A 12,927-nucleotide genomic window follows, 5' to 3' on the forward strand; every position below is an offset into this window, starting at 1 on the left:
CACTTGGACCTCCACCATTGTTCTTTCATCTTTTTAGCTTCCTTAATTGTAGCACAATTTAATATTTTTAGCAGCTTTTTGGGTCCTAAACTTCCGGAGCCATTTTGAGGCCCTAAACAACCTTTTTTGAGAAAAATGGACATGGGTCCATGGACTGATGTTGCTCTTCCCAAAGTTGTAGTCCTCGGATAGATATTTCTAACGAGGTATTGTGCATGTCAAATGAAGATCATATGCCAAAGTTACGAACCTGGGAAGTTGATGCACCAATTTTCCTAAAACATGGCTCATAGTTTGGCGCTTCATCTCCTAGGGTTAGGTTTTTGGATGTTTAGTGTTTTCCATTGTTTCTAAACAATAAATATGCCTTCGAGCCTCATTGTAAGACAGTTTAGAGGCATGTAGCCACCACATCTCTTCTCAGAGATAAGCTACCATCGCCCTAGCTAGTTTATTTCCATTTTTGTTTGTAAGCATATTTAAGTATATTACAGTAATGAAATGAAGTAGCATTTCTTTTGCATCTCTGTATGGATGGTTATATCTATAATTTGTTGCATTCTTGTTTAAATCCATATCAATAGTATCATAGCGGTCTTCTCTTTCTCTGTCTTTCCTTGCGTGTCCCCAACAAGGTCGGGATATAAGGAGTTAGGGCTTGAACTTGTCGAACCTTTACAAGACGAGCCTCACAAATCACGACGGCCTCCCATGGCGGATGAAAACAAAGACAAGGGGGCAGGAGATCCAATCAAAAATTTTCTCGAAGAGGCCCTTGAGCGACAAAGGAACGTGATGATGGATAACTTTGCCTAGATCCTTCAGCAGCTACCCAAGGGTGACACATCTACTTCCAGCAGCTACTCTGGAAGCACCACATCCTTTAAGGTATAATTTAACTTTGACATTCCCATATTTAAGGGTCAGATAGATGTAGACGTCGTAGATAAATGGATAAATCTACTAGAAGGGTATTTTTCTGTTCATGATTTTTTCGGCCAGGAAAAGATTACATTCGCTCCTCTCAAAGCCACCCCCCACGTCAAGGACTTGTGGGAAACCTACTGCGAGTAGAAGGATGAAAGTATGACCTCAGTGTTTTCAGCCGCACCCACTTGGAATTCTTTCCAGGCTGTCATCAAAGAGCAGTACTACCCTGTCGGAAGCTACGAGGATCAATACATAAAGTGGACCATGTTGGGTTAAGGAAGAGACCAAGACGTGCCAGAGTTTACCAATATTTTCCATACCCTTCGTACAAAGTTGGGTATCAAGGATTCGGAGCAGCATTTGGTGCTCAAATACCATGGCTGCCTGCACAGGTACATCCAGGAAGAAATAGAATTCCTGAACATCTCCTCACTCGGCATGACATATCAATATGTCGTCAGGATCGAGCAAAAGTTTAAATAGAAGAAGCGAGACTTTGGATCTATGAATCTGAAGCAAGGGAAAGGTGCCTCCAAACTACAAAACAAAGGATAAAGCTAAGGCGAGGCGGTCCAAGACAACCTGCCAAAGCTGCAAGCAAAGAACAGTGCAACAAAGCCAAAAAAGGACACGGGAAAGTGGTGTGAGTTCCATAAGAGCTCCACTCACAACACAAGTGAGTGTTGGGCCAAGCAGTCACTGGTGGTTGAGCTAAAGGTTTCAGAATCAGATGCATGTTCCAACTTTGAGTCAGAACCCGACAAGGGGAATGACAATGGGAAGCAGACTATTGATGCATAGCCCAATGCCACTGTTGCCACCACGAAGATCTAGAAGGATTAACCCGAAGATCCAGAGGAGGAGGAGTGCCTCTTCCACTCTTAGATGTGGGTAAAGGGCTCCCCACTACAGTTCATTGTCGATAGCAGGAGCCAAAAAAACCTCATTTCGATAGAGGTCATGAAGCGGTTTGGCTTACCGACCACAGCACATCCACAACTGTACACCATCCGGTGGCTTCATCAAGGACGGATCTTCGCGTGAGCCAGTAGTGTCCCCTTCCATACAACATCAAGCCCTTCATAGATGAGGTATTGTGTGACGTTTCTCCCTTGATGTTTGTGATGTATTATTAGGCCAATGATACTTGTGGAAGTGACATGTTGTGTATGACTCAAGGCCCCGTGCTGTTATTTTTACTTTGGGAAATAAGTTGTACATGATACTAGAGGTAGCACTGCTTACCGCCATCTCTTTTTTTACTGCAAAACAATGCAGTAAGCTCATTTCCAAAACTGGGAAATTTGTTTTCCTGATGATATGCCCTCAAGGAAAGAAGCAGACGGTGGCCACGACCTCTAAACAGGGACCCTCCACACGACAACTACAGATGGACGAGGTCGTGGAGGAGTATGATGACATCTTCACCTCCACCGCAGAGGTTCCTCTGCATTGTTAGGTCAAGCATAACACCGATCTGACCCCAAGTGCACCGCTGCCCAATGGACCAATCTATAGGAGCTACTGCAGAAAGGTCACATCCGTCCATGGTCATCGCCCTGTGGGAGCTCGATCGTGTTGGTACAGAAGAAGGATGGGACTTGGAGACTCTGTATTGACTATTGGACACTGAACAAGATCATTGTCCATAATAGGTACCCAATCCCACAGATTGATGACATCCTGGACCAACTGAAGGGGGCAAAATATTTCAACAAGATCGATTTGAAGTCAGGATATCACCAGGTACCAATCGAACTCTCTAATGTGTGGAAGACTTATTTCAAAGCCAAGGAGGGCCTTTTTGAATGGTTGGTTATGCCTTTTGGATTGACAAATGCTCCTGCAACCTTCATGAGGCTAATGGATGACATCTTATGTCCATTCACCAACTCATTTGTAGTGGTATAATTGGATGACATCCTGACCTTCAGCAAGAGTTGGGAAGAGCACCTCCACCACATTTGAGAGGTTCTTCAAACACTGCAACAACACAAGTTATGTGCCAATTTGGAGAAATGCACTTTTGGCATGACCCAGGTTTAGTATCTGGGATACATTATTGATGAATGGGTGGTGCATGTGGATCCAACCAAGATCCAGGTCATTCGGGATTGGACATCTCTAACCACTCTGACAAAGCTCCGCAACTTTCTGGGTCTTGCCAACTTCTACCGCAGGTTTGTGTTGGGATTTTTCTCATATCACATGGCTCTTCAGTCAAGTCACCAACGGAGGAGCGAAAGAAAAATTCTTTTGGTCTGAATCTTAACAGAAGGCATTCACAAAGTTGAAAGATCGCCTCTGCTCAGCACCAGTGCTTGCATTACCAGACTTGCAACAACCATTTGAGGTCGAGACAGATGCCTCTGAATATGCTATTGGTGCAGTCCTTACTCAACATGGGTATCCAGTGGCATATCACAGTGAGACACTTTCAAACACATTCCGGAAGTATCCCACTTATGACAAAGAGATGTATTACATTGTGCAGGACTGTCGACAATGGGAGCATTACATTTTTGGGAAAGAAACAATCATCCACATAGACCACCAACCCATGCAGTTCATACAGAACCAAGCAAAATTGCAGAATGATTGCCATCAGAAGTGGTCCACATACATGCAACAGTTCCATTTGAATATCCAGTATAAGAAGGGCAACACCAATAATGTTGTAGATTGACTCAGTCAACCACCGATCATGACGTTAACCACTGTGCTCAAATCTTGCAGGCATGAGCCTTCGGATTGGCCACTTCTCTACAAAAGAGACCCAGAATTCGACCACACATACTAGACACTCTTGGAGGGTCAACATGTTCCAGATTTTCACCTCCAGGATGCCCTATTATGCCACCTATGTCACCTTTGTGTTCCTTCAAACTAGTGTGCCAAGATGATTTGGGAAGCATACTACAGTCAAGCTACTGGGCATTTTGGGGTCCCGAAAATGGTGGCAATACTAAAAAAGTATTTCTATTGGCCAAATCTTTGACAGGATGTCAGGAAGTACATCAGATCATGCATTTCCTGTGCCATTTCCAAACCGACCATCAAGAAGCAATGCCTCTATACCTCACTAGCTACCCCTATTCAACATTTGGAATCCATCTCCATGGATTACATGTCCTCCTACTAAGCATGGAAATGACTGTGTTTCTGTGGTCGTTGACAGGTTCTCGAAAGTGGCCATTATGGTGGCCTGTAAGGAGAATATCACAATAGAAGTCGTTGCTAAACTCTTCTTTGAATGAGTGTGGGTACACTTTGGTATCCCATAATCTATCATCTAAGATTGGGACAACAGGTTCCTCAATACATTTGGTCCCAACATCTGGTTGATGTTGGACACCAAACTCACTAAGTCCACATCCTTCCATCCCCAAACTGATGGCCTGACAGAGGTTGTTAATAGGATGATCGTAGAAATTCTGTGCATGTACAACTCAAAGAATCCATGTACATGGGATGAGAGCCTCCCCTATGTTCAGCATAGCTATAACCAAGCTCTCCACAACTCAACTAGCCACAACTCTTTTCAGGCGGGCTTGGGATTCCAGCCACTATGTCCCATTGATGTGGCCATGCCATTTGCAGCTACTAAGGCCGATTAAGCTCATGTCTAGTTCGAAATAGATAAGGTAGACAACTTCATTGAGAACATCCAACATATTTTCCAGCAGGTCCATGACATTATGGAGAAATCACATGCCAATTACAAGCAACGACATGATCAACATCGGGTGCCACACAAGTTTTAGGTGGACGACAAAGTCTGGTTGCATTTGCAAAAGGAACGCCTTACCGGAGCCTATCGGAAACTCAGACCACTCCGATATGGTCCTTACACTATTACGAAGGCTATGGGAGATAATGCATTTGAGCTCAGCATTCCCCCATTCCTTGGCCTACACCCAGTGTTCAATGTGGACTGCCTTCAGCCATACTTTCCACCATTACTAGACATATTTGACATCGTAGAACAACTCACACCCATAGAGTTAAATCCAGATTGCATGGAACAAGATGCAACTGATTGAATCATGGACACATAGATCAAGAACACTTGCCAGCATAATATCCAACTGTATCGAGTTCTCAAAGCAGGCCAACTCCTTCACCAGGGCAAGTGGCTCACCAAGGACCAAGTTCAGCAGAAGTTTCCTCATCTCATGAAGGAACTCAATGCAATGGTGACCATTACTTCCTAAGTGGGGAGGAATGATCTAGGTGGATATTGGTGGCCAACCACCAATTCCACGTGGACCCCCACCATCGTTTCTTTCATCTTTTCAGTTTCCTTAATTGTACCACAGTTTACTATTTTTAGCACTTTTGCGGGTCTTGAACTTTTGGAGCCGTTTTAAGGCCCTAAACGACATTATTTGGGAAAATTGGGAGCAACATGGGTCCATGGACTAATGTTTCTCTTCCCAAAGTTGTATTCCTTGGATAGATATTTCTAACGAGGTATTGTGCGCGTCAAACAAAGATCATATGCCAAAGTTATGACCCCGGGAAGTTGATGTACCAATTTTCCCAAAATGGGGCCCATAGTTTGGCGCTTCATCTCCTAGGGTTAGGTTTTTGGATGTTTAGGGTTTTCCATTATTTCTCAACAATAAATAGGCCTTCGAGCCTCATTGTAAGACATTTCAGAGGCATGTAGCCACCACATCTCTTCTCAGAAATAAGCTACCTTCGCCCTAGCTAGTTTATTTCCATTTCTGTTTGTAAGCATATTTCAGTATTTTACAGTAATGAAATGAAGTATTATTTCTATTGCATCTATGTATGGATGGTTATATCTGTAATTTGTTACATTCCCGTTTAAATCTGGATCAATCCGTCTCTAGTTACTTAGCTCAAATGAGAACGAAATTTGTGTGATAGAATAGCTTGTTTTGAGACCTTTCCAACAATATGTGGAACTTCTCCTAACTCCAAAAGGATTACGAGAAAAACATGTTTTAAGTGAGGTAGATCAATAAAGGTTCCAACATGGTCAAAGTTTTGATATGCTAGATTGGAGCCTGGGCCGATATGGACTAGCTGTGTAGGCCAAGGACTAGTAGAAGGGCCCATAGCATTGGAGCAAGGGCTAGTATAGACTTCCCTAAGAATCAGGGGCTTGCATGAACCCAAGCTATTATAGATAAGCCTAGTAGGCCAAGGACTAGTAGAAGGGCCCACACCATTGGAAAATAGGTCGGTATAGACTCACCAAGAAGTGGGGACTAGTATGATCCCATGTCGGGTATGGATAAGCCTAGTAGGCCAGGGATCGATAGAAGGGTGCACAACATAGTTCAACATATGAAATTCATAAAGGGTAAAAATTTGTTATAATTAGAAAATAATGCCTTGTTGTGAACCTAAACTGTCTTAATCACAACCAAGAATCTATGTCTAATGCTAAATAAACCAAATTAAGTGGATACCAGAGAGGGTTAAGGAATCTTAGTTATACTAGGATACCAAAACCCCTCAGCTGATATGACCTGGCACCAATATGATGTGGAAAGTTTATGTGGATGATAAGAGGAAAAATTCATGATGTGGAAGCTACAATACATGACATGTGGCATGCATATTTGGTATTTTTGGTCACCCAAATAGACATTTTGCAAGTGACACATGGAAACCCCTGACTAGTCACATTAGTTAATTTGGGTTGTGACTTGGAAGGTGATGTAGATATGGTTGGTCTTTCCCTAGGGCACCAAGACACCATGCATGAAAGTGTCATTTATAATGTAAAAAGCCAAGGTTGGGCTGATATGAATTGGTGGAGTACAATGTGGTAATCATGATATGGAAAAAAACAACATGTGGTAGCTCCTAGTTGGTCCACCATGGATTGAATTGAAAAACCCAACGGTCTAAGGATCCATGCCAAAACTGTGTTTAGAGAGGTTTTTATATGTATATCATGTTGAAAAAATTGGTTGAAACCTAAGGTTTAGTGGCACAACAAATGGATGGCTTGCATGGGTCCCATACAGGGATACTAAGCATCAAGAGGTTGAAACAATTAAAAATCAGTGTGTCATGTGCTTGGCCAAGGTAACAAATACATTTCCATCTAGAAGTAGAACCAGAAGTTGACAAATCTCGGGGTACTGAGGCACCAAACATTGGAGTGTAAAAATCATATAGGGGTATGTAGAAAATCCAAGTCCCCAACCATTTGGGCCTTGAATCTGTTCAAAAAATATTTTAAGCCTAAGGTTCCAACCCCTGATCTTGAGGAAGGAGATGTTAATCTCTCAGGGAAAAAATTTAACATGAATAGAAATCTGAGCATGGAACATCCACTTCTATTTGAGTGTTCGGTGCATGGTTATCATAAAAGGCTGAGATTGAGAACCTATAGCATGTTAAGCACCTTCTTACATCGTTGATCCATACGAACGCAGAGAAAGGGTAAAGGTGCCTAAGCACTCTCAGGCCGTTTTTAAATATAAATGAATTGGTAAGATTTAAAAAATGTTTTGTTAATGTATAGACCGATTAGATAAAAAAGTTAAATGATATAATCTATGGAGACAGTGGTAATGTGGGCTATTAGAAAATGATCATGGTTGTTAGAAGACTATCGGGGCTATTAGAGAACTGTCCCAAAGCATAAGGGACAACAACATGCATGCAAGGAGTGGAGAATTGTGTGGAGAGTAAAGATTGAACATGTTGATGAATCTAGAGGAGAAAGGAGTAGAGTGAATGAGAGAGAGATGGTTGATATAGAGAGTACACACACAAAGAGAGAAAATTGGTTGGAATGAGAGAGTACAAATCTAGTCAAAGAAAAAAGTAAGAGAACTATGAGATTGTGGTGTGTGAATAGAAGATGGAATGTTGAATTGGTCAAGAAGGTAGAGTGTCCTAGTCAAGATGTGATACCATGTGTCAACACTATGGATCTAAGCCCATGGTAAAGGAAAGAGCCAAAAATATAAAAGTAGAGTACATATCTTGAAGAAGTGTTAGGTGTGTGAGGGAAAAGGAACCTGACAGTGGAGATTGTGTAGGATGGTCAATGAAGACCATAGAAAATATGAATTTAGAACATACAAACTGTGATGTTGTTGAGATCGGACCTAACCTAGAAGTGAAGAGATACAACACTGAGATATAAACTAATAGCAAAAGAATCTAAAGAATTTGTGTATAGGTTCCTTGCAGATGTAATTAAGTTTAGACTGGAAATGAAAACAAAGAACTAGTGTCCAAAGTAGATCTAAGAAGTTGTATAACGATTAAGAAGTTTGTATGAGTAATTTGATTTTAAAATCCTATGGATATGTGTCAGAAAATATATGAAAAATGGATCTAAGTGGAAGAATAGGCTAGCACCTATAAATATTTGGGGATTGGTGCCTCGTTTAGGTTAGTTCTTGTAAAGATTGAGAGATTGGTGTTTCCATTAGGTTGGTTCCTATAAAGTTTAGGGGATTTGTTTCTCCTTCAGGTTGGTGCATGTAAAGATCAGGGAGATTGGTGTCTCTAATAAGTTGGCACTCACAAAGAAAAGCGGATTGGTGTCTCCTACATATGGGTTCCTACAAATACTGATGTAATTTGAAGTTGTTTCTTGCAATTAATCTAATCAAAATAAATGTTGTGGTTTGTTCTTGAATGGATCTCTACATATATTCTGTGTTCATAGTGTGTGCATCTTAATTGTTGTATGGTTGTGTTATATAATTGTTTAGATTGTTCAAAACTTATTTATACTTATTAACGCCCCTCTCAGTATAAACATAATTTCCAACAATTGGTGTTGGAGTAGGTGTCTACAAAATAAATTTAACCACTGAAAAGTAGACCTTAAAGGGACCATGGTTAATTAGAAAGGATTGTACAAAGATGAAGCATCATTATTGAATGGAGAGAAGTATGATTACTGGAAGAGAAGGATGAAAGTTTATTTAATGTATCTTGGTGTAAACATTTGGGAATATATGATCCATGGTTACACTACTCCTATAACTACTTCAATAGATAAAGATAGAAAGCTAACATGTGAGAGTGATAGTAAATACAAGCATGCCATATTATGTTTCCTATCAAATTCAGTGCATACTGAGATGATGAATTATGAAATAGCAAAATAAATATAGGATAAGTTGCAAAAATTATATTGAAGAGGTGGCATAAAGGAAGAAAAAGCTTTGAATATTGATGAACTATGTGAACCTCATAGTGCACATGAAATGAGAACAAAAATGTGAGATCAAGAGGAAGCAGTGTCCATAGCTCCAAAGGAAACAATATAAGTATAACCCAGAAGGGGAAGATATAGAGAACACAAAGGTAATTCATCACTCTATTGTATTTATATAGGTCATCATGTTTCTAATTGTTCATATCTATTTCTAGAAGATAATGATCGTAAAGAGAAATATAAAGATAAGAAATATTTTTATGAGATCAATAAGAAAAGTATTTATTCATTAGAATATGATGACACATCAAAAGAAAGTGATAGATGTACATCTACTAGCGAAGAAGAAGGACCTCTGCTCATGACTATATAAGATCATCATATTGCTCAAGAAACTAAAGTCAATTAGAATGAGACATTAGATTCATAATCAAAAGGAGTTGAAAGTGATGTAGATCTTGAAGGTGAATTGATTAGTGCCCTGGAAGAAATAGAAAAACTCAATAAAAAGAACGAGAAGAAAAAATATCTATTAGTAAAGTATGACAAGAAAGGGAATAAATCTACTAATTCATCACTCATTATTTTAAGAAAATAGTTAGAGGAAGCCAAGAAGATTGAAGAAACTCTCCTAGAACATTAAAGGAGAAGGAAAATGAATGGGAGAAGCTAGAGGAAGAAATAGTGTCCACTACAATAGAATTAGAAAAGACCAAGTCTCAAATGAATTAGAGTTTAAAATATATTAAAGAATTTGAAAAGTCAAATGAAATTCTAATTGTTCAAAGATCTCCCTTCATTAACACTAGTTTAGGTCATGAAGGAGAAACAAGTACCAAGAAATATTAAGATAAACATCTCAAATTCTAATGTAAAAAGCTCAAGGTATCTAATAACAAAGCTAAGATGCAACAAAAAATTGTTCATAAAATAAATTTAAATACACCAAAGGATAAAGGAGAAAATAAAAAGTAAACCAATCAAACAAAGTCAATAAAGAATCATAAGAACTTTTCCTCAAAGGTCATTTTCTCCCAGGTACCAAAATCTATTCTATGGCTATTGTTATTCTTGTACTAAATTTGGTTGTAAGGTTGTTAGATATAGAGATTATGTTAAAAATGATCACATTAGAAATAGAAATAAAGGTTCTTACCAGATCCCAAGGAATAGAGATATAATATCTACAAATTCACAATGAAATTACCCTAGAAGTAACAATACCTTTGCTCCTTTGGTAGATCACATTGAATGTTATAATTTTCATAATTATGAACATAAAAATCAAAATGTAGAACCAATATACTTAGATCGCCCCCATAGATTAATCAAGCAAAAGAAGAGTATAAGACATGGAAGAAGAAGTTAGAAAAGCAAAAAAGTGTGGCATTGTTCCATATGCTTAGAATCAAGGAAACTAATGGTATGTGGATAGTGGGTGTTGAAAGCACATGACTGATGACAAGAGTAAATTCATATCACTAAAATAAGATAAGAATGGTAGTGTTACCTTAGGAAGTTACACACCAGGCAAAATCATTGGTAAAGGTGCAGTCAGTTTGAATAATGGAAATGGAAAGGTTAAGAATATCCTCTATGTAGATTGAACCAAACAAAACCTATTAAGTGTGATTCGGATGTGTAACCATCGGTATGGTGTCACATTTCACTCTAATGGTTGCGAGACAGAAAATGAAAACACTAGGAAGGTATTTTCAAAGGAAATAAGAAATCCAAGGAATGTTTACATACTTAATGAGGAAAATGAAAAAATGTGTTTGGGAAATATTGATGGAAGCTGGATCTAGCACAATAGATTAGGGAATTTAAATTTTAATCATCTGGTGAAGCTAAGAAAGAACCAAGGCATGAGATATGTTCCAATGATTTCAAAGTGTTAGTATGAAAATTCTTAGTATGTGTACCAAAAATGCTTCACTCAAGTCACTGGTGACAAGTGACCCTAACAATAAGATTTGACCACTTTTATGCTTCATATTTGCAATAAAACATGATAAAACCCTGTAAGAAAATATTTGATGCTAGCCCAAAACATATAGCAACAGAAAAGAGAAGTTTAATAACTTAATAGAAGAGTTTCAATGAATTATAATTTTATTCAAGCACCTGGTGAAGAAGATTTAAAATATGAGTCTATATATCTCCCTCCATGGGATGGGTACTTCTGATGTCCTTGTGCTTCAGTGATCTTGGTTTCCCTCTCAAATATGCAGAAAAATCTAAAAAAACAAGATGGAACTCAAGTGGGAGCTCAAATGTTGTAAGAACATAATGGTGACAATAATAACAATCACGGTGAACAATGCATGGAAACCCTCTTATTTATAACAAAGTACTGAGCTAAATTAGGAATTGGAAAATAATAAAATATTATTGACCATATCGAAATCTAGCCATTAGGAATACTTTATTATATTTTTTGGAGAGGGAAAAGATATTTAGAATGGTCAAATATCTTTATTTAGAAAATGGTTGAAGTAATTAACAAATAAAATGATTTATTTATTACTTTGTGAGAATTAATAAAAATGTGAATTGGAAATAATTATTAAATAGTGATTTAACAATTATTCCAAAAATAAAATTAAAGAATAATAAGTAAATAATGATTTATTTAATTATTCCAAGGTGATTTAGTCAAATGTGACAAGGAATAATTATCAAATAATGATTTAATAAATATTCATAGATAAAATTATATAAATAATGATTTATTCGATTATTCTCATGGGGTTTTTAAATTTTAATTACAAATAATTTAAAAATAATGGTTTACTAAACTATTTCCTATGGTGAAAGTGATTTAACTATGGTAAAATCAATCTAACACGGTGTATTATGATCCACCTAGTTAGAAATGGATAGGTGATCATTTTTTAGGCAATAACAAATTTCCCCCAACATATGAGCATCAAGAGTGAATCATATGTTTGAAATATGTTGTAGGTTACACTTCCACGAGACACTTAGAGAGAGAGGGAGAGATAGTTGAAGCAATGCAAGGAAGGATGGAGAAATGGAGGGGGTGAGACCTACTAATATGATATAAGTCTCCTCTTATTTTGGAGTATATGATCTCAAATGAGGCGAGCGAGGTATACCCATAACCACCGAGATAACTCAATACAAATAATAATGGTGTGCCCAACAATGTGGGATTGAGCTACAAAGTACATGATACATTATACATTATACGTTGTCATCAATGGGATAGAATGTGATACAGTAATATAATGAGTCCCATATGCATAATGTGCCTCAGAAATAGAGGCCAAGACTGAATACTATAACATCTATGTACATGAGACATAATGCCCCTCACATTGACATGGCAAGGGGGGAGCACAACCAAAGAAGTCTTCTTGAACTGGAAATGGCTATGAATATCTAAATCGATCATCTAAAGGAGACATGCATGATGTGGGCACTGCAAGCGGCTGAAACTAAACCCATAAAATCTGTGGAACTGCATCTGAGGCTAAATCATGAGTTGTGGACATCTGGGCATGTGGGGGGTTATCTGAAGGGCCACCCACTCATGAATTTTGAACCATCTCACACACACCCAAGAAATTTAGGTACAATCTACAGGATCACCAGATCATCAACTGTATGATTATCGATCATGCAATAATGAGTTGGAGTCGAGCATGCAAGAATAACCAAGTCGAAGGGAAATGATGATTCCATTTTCTTGATCTGAGGCACTAAAAAATGATGAAATTTGGAACCAAGGTACACTTCCCTCTATACAAATCTCTTGGACTAAGTGTGATGAAGTTGATAGAAGAGGGCCCGTTAGAGTT

The sequence above is a fragment of the Pinus tabuliformis genome, chromosome 2_1 (assembly GCF_031772625.1).
Source record: "Pinus tabuliformis cultivar Carrire ecotype Pingquan chromosome 2_1, CPIR1, whole genome shotgun sequence".
NCBI lineage: Eukaryota > Viridiplantae > Streptophyta > Pinopsida > Pinales > Pinaceae > Pinus > Pinus tabuliformis.